Genomic DNA, 11,789 nt, shown 5'->3' with positions numbered 1-11,789 from the left:
AATTCACAGAGCATAAATAAGTCCCACGGGAAAATCACTCGATTAAATCCCCAGACAAAATGTATCGAACGAAGAGAAAATGCAATATTCAGGCACAGTTCGAAAAAATGACTCCGAGCCTTTGCTTGTCCCTTAAACGGGATCGAAGATTCGGGCAAAATTCATAATAAGCATTCAGATAAAAGAATAAAGAGAATCGACAAGAAAAATGTACATTCTATATATAAAGTTTTTTTACACTTGAAATTTCTGCGAAGTTAAAAAACAAAAACAAGCCAAAAAGGCAAAGGCAAAATAAAGGCTAAGTGTAGGCCCTGGTCTACCCGGTGCAGCTGGAACCGGAATGCTCGGATACTATCCACTCGAAATCGATATCGAGGGCTCTCTTGGATTCTTTCTCGATCTTTCTGGCTTCAAGTATTAGGGCCGGGAGGTCCCCAAAACCTTGTTGGGCTTGCTCAAGGGTGGTCCTCCGGGACTTTCACTATTCATACTCCACCGCAATCGTGGTATGAGTCTCGGCGGCCTCCATATTCTTAAGGGCTTCTGCCAAATCGGCCTCAGCCTGGGCCAGTTTGGTCACTAATTTCGCTCTCTCTTCATCTAGGATTCTTTAGACTTGAGTAGCCGACTCGAGCTCGGCCTTGAGAATGTCATTGGCCTCCGCCGTCTCCTCGAATTTAGTTTTGAGCTCGTCGCATATCCGGGCCCTATCATCGGCTTTCCGCTCGAATACCCTCAACTTGTTCTTATACTCAACATTCTCATATTCAAGCAGCCCATGCCTCTTGGCCATGTTCACGGCATCAGTCTTGATCGAGTCAAGCTCCCTTTGAAGTTGAGAGATAGTGGCCTCGAGTTCACCAAGCCTCAAAGAAAAACGAGCATTATCTTGGCTAAGGCCGACCTTGTCCACTTCTAGGAGCCGGTTTTTTTTTACCATTCCGGTCAACTCATCCTTCAACCGAAGATTTTCGGCCTTCGCTGCTTTGAGCTCGGGTTGAAGGTTGGAAAGGGCAGCCGCTCGTTTCAATTGATCATCCTTAACTTGCAAAAAGTGCTGGAACTTCTCCGTTTCCCGACCCTGGGCATCTAACTGGCCTTTAAGATCGTCAACCTCTTGTTGAGCACGGATGAAAGCCTCATTGATGAGCACCACAATCTGTAAACGAAACGAGAAGTTAAACTTGGATAAACGAGAAGCTAAAATTCACGTTGAATTATGGAAGGACCGGCTGATAAGCTTACTCGATTTCCTGCGTGCATGCCCTCGTTAATAAGACTCTGCCAGGGGACTCCAGCCATCTTCCGCTTGTCCGAATACGAGATGAGGGGCCTCAGATAGCTTGCAATTCCCACTGGATGGGACAAGATACAATCCTCGGGAATAGTAATCATGGCCGACTTTGTCCTTCTCAGTTCCACGCTCGGGGTTGGAAAGATGCGTACAATGCTTTCCCTTGAACCAATCTCGGCGAATTGGTTAGCTACCCTCGTGACTCGTGGGATAGGGATATGTCTAAAACCGGATGCTTCCCCGATTGTAGGTGAGGTATCCGAGAACATGTCATCGAGGTTATCTAACCTCGGCGCAGGAGAAGTTGGAGCAGCCCCAATGAGCTCGGTAGAGGCACGTGCCTCAGATGTTGCAGTTGGGTCATCATCGGGCAGTGGATCGGCATCTATTGGAGCCTCGGTCTCAGGGACTGGCTCAGCTCTTTGTTCGGCCTCAACAGTCAACGCGAGCCCGGATCTTCCAGTCCTTTGCAAGGGGGTCTCCTCAGATGAAGCATCACCTGAAATGTCAACATATTCAATTGACCTTAGAGGAGTCGGGCCCACCTGTGTGCAAAGCCGGAGCTGACGGTCCTTTCCTGGCTGAAGGAAATGGAGGAATGGTGGTTTTCTCCTCCGGAACAGAAGCCACGAAGGGGGTCACACCGACCCTCTGAACAATGAAATCGAGCTCTGTTTCGTGCCTTAGAGTCCGAACGACGCTTCTTGCCCTTTTCTTCGGTGTCTGCCATTTGTCTGAGGGCTTTCTCTGCCTTTTATTAGCAGCAACAATAATACGGGATGTCCCCACTGAATCAAATTCAGGTACCGGCACAGCTGGTTCTGCTACTGGCTCCGGTCTTGGCTCCACCGAGCCCCTGGGTAAACCTGAATACCGAAGAGTTTATTGAAAAAAATGTGACAAGGTAGAAGATACGATATATTCTAACTCAAGCAAAGTATTACTGTGGTTTTAAGCAACCCATCGGCCACGTGACAAGTTCCCCCATGTCCGTTCTTCATGGGTGTGTTGGCTGAGGAGTGCCCCAACCCCTTCATTCATGTTCCGGACGACCGGAGGTATCCATGCCACGGCTGATATAAAGAAAGCGGGGGAGAAATCGTATTAATTCAAGGGAGCAAGTGTTTGACAAAGCATCCAAGGATAGTTATTGAAGTAAGAATTGAGAAACTTACGATTATCATTCCACCTCTCCGGGAAGGGCATATAGTTGGCCGGAATAATGTCCGCGGTCCTCACTCGGACTTAGCATCTAACCAACCTCGGTCTCTGTCTTCGTCCATCTTCGAAAAGATTGGGTTTCGGCCTCGCTTGGCGAGCTTTATCACACCCCCTCGGAATAACCTCAAGGAATACAAATGGATAAAATACGTCATCGTAAATTCCCTTTTTATATTGTTGGCCAACATCCGGGGGCAGGCCACGATCCTCCAGATTATTAGGACAAGGTCACGTTATATGTCTGACACATATCCAAAATAACCGGGCTAATTGGGGGGTTGAGCTTGAGTGTGAAGAGATAGGTTTAAACATACAAGAAGCCTTCCCTATGATCGATGATGGACTCGTCAGGACCGAGGGCGAACACTTTCACTGGACGGTTATCTCATCTGCAATCAGCCTGGACCTGGTCAAGTTTATCTTCTAACCCTCTATCAGCAACCGAAGAAGGCTTCTCGGCTTCAAATTCTTTGTTGTAGTTGGGTTTGGATGGTACTATGTCTAAAGCGGTGGGCTCAATGACGTTTTTTCCTTTGGGTTGTGAGGTTGGATAGGCTCCTTGAGAAGAAACCGAGGGAACATCCTGGGAGGTAGTTTCGGTGTTGGCAGACATTTGGAAGATATGGAAGAGGAGATTGGTGAATTTGGAGTAGGAAATGAAACCGGGATTATAAGGAAAGATTGAAAGGGCAGTGGAAGAGTTCAAAGCGACGAGTGAAAGAGAAAGCAAAATATCACTTATGGTCAAAGAACAACAATGAAGAAGTTGGCAAAGTTGTTTTATTTTTACGATCAAAACAAGCGAGAGAAGCAAATGATCACGATCCTAAGAAAAGTATATTAAAATGGTTGAAACAAAGCAAAGAGAATGAGACGAAAAGGGATCAGAAGTGAAAGAGGTGAAAATGGTGAAATGAAGGGGTTAAAAGCTTTATATAGGCATGGAGGGTTGAAACGGTTACAGAGCCCAAGCAACCGGGGGGTGCCACGTGTCCACAATTAATGAGACGTGATTTGAAGAGACGTACGCTATAGTGGTTACTGAAGCTGGCCACTCGAGATGAGACACGTGGCTGATGGCAGAGGAACATGACACAACTGTTCCCACCAAAATTTAAAGATAAGAACGAGCTTATGGCACCACCGGTTTGGTGACTTATCCACTTCCCGTTACTCCGGTAAAACTATGATCCAGAAAGTGTGGGAACTATCTGTATACGGTAAAAACCGGATGTATGCAAGACCGGTGAAACTAGGGACCGGGAATAGGAAGAAACAAGCACGAGTACGAAGTCTTTCCTTCGGACCGGTGGGATTGCACCAGGTGCAGTTGATCCAAGAAAAGTGGAGTAAATCTGTTTAGTCCTGTATTTCCGGACCAAACTCTGCATCGACATTAGTCCAGTTTCTCCATGACCGAATTGATTGTGACTGTTAGTCCGGTTTCTTCATGTCCAAATTGGTGGTGGTCGTTGGTTCGGTTGACCAGTTGCAGAGTTGCCATGCGTCAAGACCGTTCTGTCACGTTGTACTGACGGCCGCATGGGTGTCAGACTGTACGGTCCAACCTTATGCTTTTAGGATTTCTTTTATCCTAAAAGGGCTTTATGTTGTATGTAAGGCCCATAAGGCAAAACTATAAATAAGAGGCCCTACATTTAAGGGTTGGTTTTTTTTTAGAGATCTAGAACATTGTAATAGCAAACATATATTAACGCATTTATCTCTCTCTTTAGTCCGGTTCAGTGGATCTTTGTGGTCTTTGCATATTCCTATAACACCATTAGCTTAATCATCTATAGCAACATATATATTCAAGGCATTAATATATATTCATATATACGTACCATAGCAAGCAAATCTACAAATATTTGTCATAAACTTAAAATAGATTAAAGTTATCCACATATCCTATACCTCACTTACAAATTTAATTGATTACTAAAATTCGGGGTAAACAACAACGTCATAAACTTGGTACGATGTGATCAATTAAACACTTAAAATTAGCTAGTGTCCAAATAGATACTCCTCCACTCGGAAGAAATGTATCTCATGAATGCCTACGTCGGACATGCGCAGACTCACACTCAATTTTAAGCGCGTGATTATTTCGGCTAGGCCTAAGCCCCCGTTTCCAGTTTCTTCTTAATTAACCCAAAATATTTCTCCAACTTTGGTTTGACCCCAATTCAAGACCAACTGATTCTGTCTCACACTCCATCTTCTTCTACGCAAAGCTAGCCACCACAAATATACTCAGCGCTCTTAGTTATTACTGGAAAGATGCTTCTACGACAGATGAACTTCTCTGTCAAAATATTCTGGAATTGCTTATGTCCTATAAGGTTAAAGGAGGAATTTATATGGTCAAACTGATAGAACTTTGAATTCTGAGTGGCCTATGCTTCTCCAAATGAGCACTATAAAGCAAAAATACTTGGAAAAGGGTTCTTCTTAGTTCAAAGTGCATGTCACAAGCAGAGGCGGAGCCAAGATTCGACATTTGTGGGTTCGAGATTCTAATTCGTTTAAGTTACTGGGTTCTAAATTAACAATTTATACATATTCAATGATTTTTTCAAGATAAATACATGATTCAACCGAACCCCCGAGTAATATGCCAGCTCCGCCCTTGGCCACAGAGCTGGGTCCAAGATTTGAAGTTAGTGGGTGTTATATCCCATTTTAACCAAAGTCAAAATGATTTACAACATTTTAGTAATTTCGGGATTAATTAAAGTTAAAGAGTCGCCACCTAATTATTTATGGTGAATTAGGATTCCTAAAGTTAATAAAAATGATTGTCTAAAGTTAACTCCGTCTATGGTCTATTAAACTTAAAAGGTTCTAGATAAGGGTTCAAATAATCTGAAGGGAGGGTGTTAAGCACCTTTCAAGATCAATAAAAATGGTTAACCAACCAGACTTAGTTATTCAATTGAGGTTAGGGCTAAGTGTAAAATATAAGTACGGATAAGAAAATTACTCATAATTAGCACGGTAGTGGTTAAATAGATAATTAGCTTGTAAGTGTAAAATAGTCATGGGTAGTGATATAAAGGGATTTAAGGATCAGGACCAAACCTAAGGTAAATCGTTTTTGTCCGTATTCAAATCTAACGAATAGAGCTTAACCAAATCAGCTTTCGAACGGAAGACGGGCTAAGCCTAAAATCATTTCTAAATGAGATCTGAATTTGTCTAAAATACATTTAACTTAACTAAAAAAAATTATCTTTCGGCTGAAAATGTATTAAGGATCACAGTGATTTGGAGTTTTGAACTTTTGAAATCAAACCTTTTTAAAGAAAGACTTCTGGAAAGATTATATCCTGACTCGAAAATGAACATCAAGGCTTAGTGCCATTTTATCATAGCTAAACTTGAAAATTTTGATAAAAGTCCAATTGATTTGAAAATCCTTTTCTTGCTGTCGAGACTACAAGTCGCTATTGTTAACTAGAGTAAAGGCGCTAAGCTATAATAATTCTCGGGTCAACAATAGACATATGACTGAAACAAAATCGTTAGTCACGGCAGTGTGTAGGCAAACATACGCACAATAGCATGAAACACTCTAGAGCCATGTTCAGGCCCCGCAGAAATTTTTATCTTGGGTATTTTGCTGCATAGACAACACTACAATAAATATGATATTTAGCTACGAAAATACTAGCTACGGCGCAAAATTCGTCACTAATTATTCATTTTTCGTGACAAAAATTACATTTCGTCCTTAAATACATGAGGCACGTATTTTTAGTGACGAAACACAAAATTTCGTAGCAAAGTTTTGTCCCCTAAAGTTTCCCTCCAAAAAATGAGTTGGCACCATTTATTGAGTACTATTAGCCACGAATTTATAGTTATCAGTGACACATTATTTTGTCATTAATGATGTACCCAATTTATGACAAACTGATTTTCGTCCTAAAATTAGTTAAATTTTGGAGACGAAAAACTTTTGTCGCAAAAATTGTGTTGATACATTAGCGACAAATTAGAATTTGTAGTTAATCATTGTAAGTTTTAGCTACAAAATTTTATGTTTAATTGTGACCTTAGTTTTTGTCACTAATAACATAAACAATTAGTGACAGATGATTTATTGTCACTAATCAACATGCGACTTAGTGACAACAAATTTTTGTCACAAAATATGTAATGTTTTAAATAGCGACGATTTAAAAGTTGTAATTGAATGATTTAACTATTGGCGACGAAAAAAATTTGTAGCGAAAATCAATGATCTTTGTTTACGATTGTTTATGGTGACAAGTTATCGATGTTCGAGTGTGTCCTGATAGCGAACATTTTCAGAAAATTTAGGATATTTATGAAAAAAGCAAAGCGGGGCGAAGAAAGGAGGAATGAGATGATGTTTCAAGTTGGAAAATCAGCGAAATTCAGGCGTCACTGCAACAAATATGATATTTAACTACGAAATTCTTAGCTACAACATAAATTCGTCACTAATTGTTCATCTTTTGTGACAAAGACTAAATTTCGTCTTTAAATACATGAGCCACATATTTTTAGTGATGAAAAACAAAATTCGTAGCAAATGTTTTGTCCACTAAAACTTCCCACCAAAAAATGAGTTGGCGACAATAGCCACAGATTTAAGTTATCAGCGACACATTATTTTGTCACTAATAATGTATCCAATTTGTGACAAATAATTATTTGTCTTTAAATTAGTTACATTTTAAACACGCAAAAAGTATCGTCACAAAAAGTATGTTCTTACAATAGCAACAAATTGGAGTTTGTAGTTAAATGTTGTAAGCTTTAGCCATGAAATTTTATATTTAATGATGACCTTAATTTTTGTCACTAATAATATAAGCAATTAGTGACGAGCAATTTATTGTCTCTAATCAACATGTGACTTAGTGACAAAAAACAATTTGTCACAAAATATGTAATTTTTTAAATAGTGACGATTTAAAATTTGCAGTTGAATAAATCAACTAGTTGCGACGAAAAATATTCAAAGCTAAATATAAAGGATCTTTGTCTACGATAATTTATGATGACAAGTGACAACTAACTAATATTTTTTCAAGTGCTCTTAATAGGAATAAAAAAATACTAAATCATAGAATAATGTGGTAGCGCCCAACTACATCTTATGAGAATAAAAGGCAAGTATCAATGCAAACATAAAACGTAATGTGAGTTGGGATCGTGATTCCACATAGACCAATTATACGAAGATAACGTCAACTTGCAAGTCTAGACTTTGTAAAAGGTGTTGGATGTTTTGTGGATCTTTGATTAAACATTTACCACTAATGTGAAAATTAAAAAATTAACCAACTAGGATTTCAAATAAGTATGATAAAGGCACTGTAGTGTTCAAAAAATAAACATGTGCAGAGCATTCGTGGAAATATAATTATTAAAATAGCTACAATTTTTTTTTCTTATTTATAATTGTAGTTTACTTTTGAATAATTATATTTTAATATATTTACTTATTGATATACCTCATAGGTGGGAGTGTAGAATTTCTATAGTATATGGCTATGGGGATTAAGTGTTTAGAGAAGCGTATCAAAAACTGAGTCATATAATAGGAAAGTTATTATTAATATTGAATATATCTTATTAAGTAATTAATTTCTATTCATTTGCTTTTATAAATATTATACATGTTTCAAAAATTTCTATTTTTAAATTAAAAGCGTGAATAAAGATATCTAACAAAAATGTTTATCTTCTTTATTAAATTTATAAAAAATATATATACATAAAAATTCTTATTTATAAATTAATTGTTTTTGAATAATTATATTGTTATATATTTAGTTATTGATATATCTCATTGGGGTATAAGTACATGATCTATATAGTATAGGGGGTATAAGTGTTTAAAAAAGTTTGGGAGTGTATTCAAAACTTAGTCATATTATACGAAAGTTACAACTGATAGTTGGCATATCTTATTAAGTAATTAACTTGGAATATTTCTTATTTATAATAAAGGTACATGTTTCAAAAAACTCGTTGTTTTAATCAAATATTTGAATAAAGATATCCAACAAAAATATTTATCTTCTTTAATACATTTCAGAAAAATAAATACATAAAAAATTCCTTATTTATAACTTTAGTTTACTTTGAATAATTATATTTTAATATATTTACTTATTGATATACATCATAAGGGGTGTGAATGTAAAATTTCTATAGTAAATGCGAGTGTTTAAATTTTAAAATTTAGGGAGCTTACCTGAGTCATATTATAGAAAAGTTATTACTAATTTTCGGTATATCTTATTAAGTAATCAATCTGTGTCATTTCTTATTTATAAGGAGACATGTTTAGAAAATTTTGTTGTTTTAATCAAACGTGTGAATAGAGATATCCGACAAAAATGTTTATCTTCTTTATTTCATAAAAATAAATATATAAAAACTTCTTATTTATAGAATAGTTATTACTAATAGTCAGTATATCTTGTTACGTAATTAGTTTGTGTTCATGTCTTATTGATAAAGATACATGTTTCAAACAATTCGTTGTCAATCAAATGCGTGAATAAAGATATCCAACAAATGTGTTTGTCTTCTTTATTAAATTTCATAAAAATAAATACATAAAAATTTCATTTTCATAATTTTAATTTGCTTTTTAATAATTATATTTTAATAAATATAGTTATTGATATACCTTGTAGAGGATGTGAGTATAGAGTTTCTATAGTATAGGGAGATAAAGTGTTTAAATTTTAATATTTAGGGGTGTATCAGAAATTGAGTCATATTATAGGAAAGTTATTACTAATAGTCGGTATAAAGATACATGTTGCAAAGAATTCTCAGTTTTAATCAAATGCATGAATAAAGATATCCAACAAAAATATTTATCTTCTTTATTAAATTTCATAAAAATAAACATATTAGACACTTCTTATTTATAATTTTAATTTGATTTTAAATAATTATATTTTAATATATTTAGTTACGATATACATCATAGGGGTGTAAGTGTAGAATTTCTATAGTATAGGGGTTATAAGTGTTTAAATTTTAAAATTAAGGGAGTGTGTCCGAAACTGAGTCATATTATAGAAAAGTTATTACTAATAGTCGGTGTATCTTATTAAGTAATTAATTTGTGTTTATTTATTATTTATAAAGATACATGTTTCAGACAATTCTTTGTTTGAATCAAATGCGTGAATAAAGATAGCCAACAAAAATGTTTATTTTCTTTATTAAATTTCATAAAAATAAAGAAATAAAAAGCTTCTTATTTGTAATTTTAGTTTTCTTTTGAATAGTTATATTTTAATATATTTAGTTATGGATATACCTCATCGTGGGTATAAATGTAGGATTTTGTATAGTATTTGGGGTATAAGTGTTTAAATTCTAAATTTAGGGAGTGTATCCGAAATTGTCATATTATAGGAATGTTACTACTAATGGCCTATTTATCTTATTAAGTAATTAATTTGAATTCATTTCTTATTTGTTAAAATAATGTTTCGAAGAATTCTCTGTTTTAATCAATTACATAAATACAGATATTCAACAAAAATCTTTATTTTCTTTATTAAATTTCACAAAATAAATACATACAAATTTCTTATTTATAATTTTAGTTTTTTTGACTAATTAATTTTAATATATTTAGTTACGGATACGCCTCATAGGGAGGTGTAAGTGTGTGAATTTTATAGTATGGGGTGGGGAGAGGGGGGAGGGGGTGGTGTTATAAGTGTTTAAATTTCAAAATTTAGGGAGCTTATCTGAAACTAAGTCATATTATAGAAAAATTATTATTAATAGTCGATATATCTTATTAAGTCACTTAATTTGCATTCATTTGTTTTTATAGATATACATGTTTTAAAATATTCTCCATTTTAATCAAATGCGTGATTAAAGATATTGAACAAAATATTTATCTCATTTTACAATTTCATAAAAATAAATACATAAAAATGTCTTATTTATAATTTCAATTTACTTTAAATAATTATATTATAATACACTTAGTAACAAATATACCTCATAGGGGTGTAAGTATATGATTTTTATAATATATGAGGTATAAATACTTTTTTTTTAATTTACAGAGTGCATCAGAAACTTAAATCCCATTATTTATAAAGTACATAATTTTCTCAACATCTTTTTTAATTAAATTTCCACTAAGCTTGCTTAATGGGAGATTTTATTAATAATAATAATAAAAAAAAATCAGAATAATTTTCTCAACATCCTTTTTGTGTTTTTACTCTTTTTTGGATTCATACGAAATATTAGGCGGCAAACTTTCCCTTTTTTTTTCTTTTCCCAAACCCCTTTTAAACAACAGTGCTATATGTCCAGCCCCATTTTCTCCCCCCATGTCTCCACTTCCTATCACATGCACGTAATATAACCTCCCATCTTGATCTCAAAAACAAACCTCTCTTTGATATTTCTTCTATTCATTATGTTTTAGTATGGGATGCACAAGGGCAATATCCTCAGAGTAAGTAAAGTAAAAAAAACCCCTTCTCTTTACTTTTTGAATGGTTCATATAACTTTTTTGAAGGTATTCAAATTCATTTATATGGATGTCATTTTCACGGAACAGGAATATGGTGGGGTTAAGTGCAATCAGTTGAGTGGGTGAACAATGATGATCAGTCTTTGACCATGAAGAGGTATTAATTTTGTGATTAAAGATTGAAGATATATTTTATTTAGATGGTGATATCAAAAAGTGCACTAACATTATATATTCTTTTTTGTTTTGTTTTGTTTCACACAGGTACATGATGGTGAAACTAATTCAAGAGTAAAATTACTGGATGAGTGGAGCTACGTTAGCATACGAGGAAGAAACATATTTTTGTCTTTTTAATTTATCAATATTTTTGTATTGTAATTATACTTTCATGTTGAATAGATTTAGTTTCATTATTGTTTCTTTAAATTTAAGGAATTTGTAATGAGATGTTGTCTCAATATAATTTTAGTCATTTTTTCTGAAAATTTTGTTAGTACTTTGCATGTTTTGTTACGTTATTTTCATATGGTATATTATTAAAGAATAAAATACATGCTTGCTTAATTTGTACAATGGATACTAATTTTATTCTGAAATAATTATTATATTATACTTTTTAAGAAAATCATATTTTAATCACCAACGGATTAGTTCGTCACATTTATTTGGCGATAATAAGTTGTCCTAAAATCACTTTGCGTACGAATTATCTTTGTATTTGATGATAACTATAATTGTCACTGATAATCACA

The sequence above is a fragment of the Lycium barbarum genome, chromosome 5 (genome assembly GCF_019175385.1).
Source record: "Lycium barbarum isolate Lr01 chromosome 5, ASM1917538v2, whole genome shotgun sequence".
Classification (NCBI taxonomy): domain Eukaryota; kingdom Viridiplantae; phylum Streptophyta; class Magnoliopsida; order Solanales; family Solanaceae; genus Lycium; species Lycium barbarum.
Note: the sequence above shows the minus strand (reverse complement) of the source record.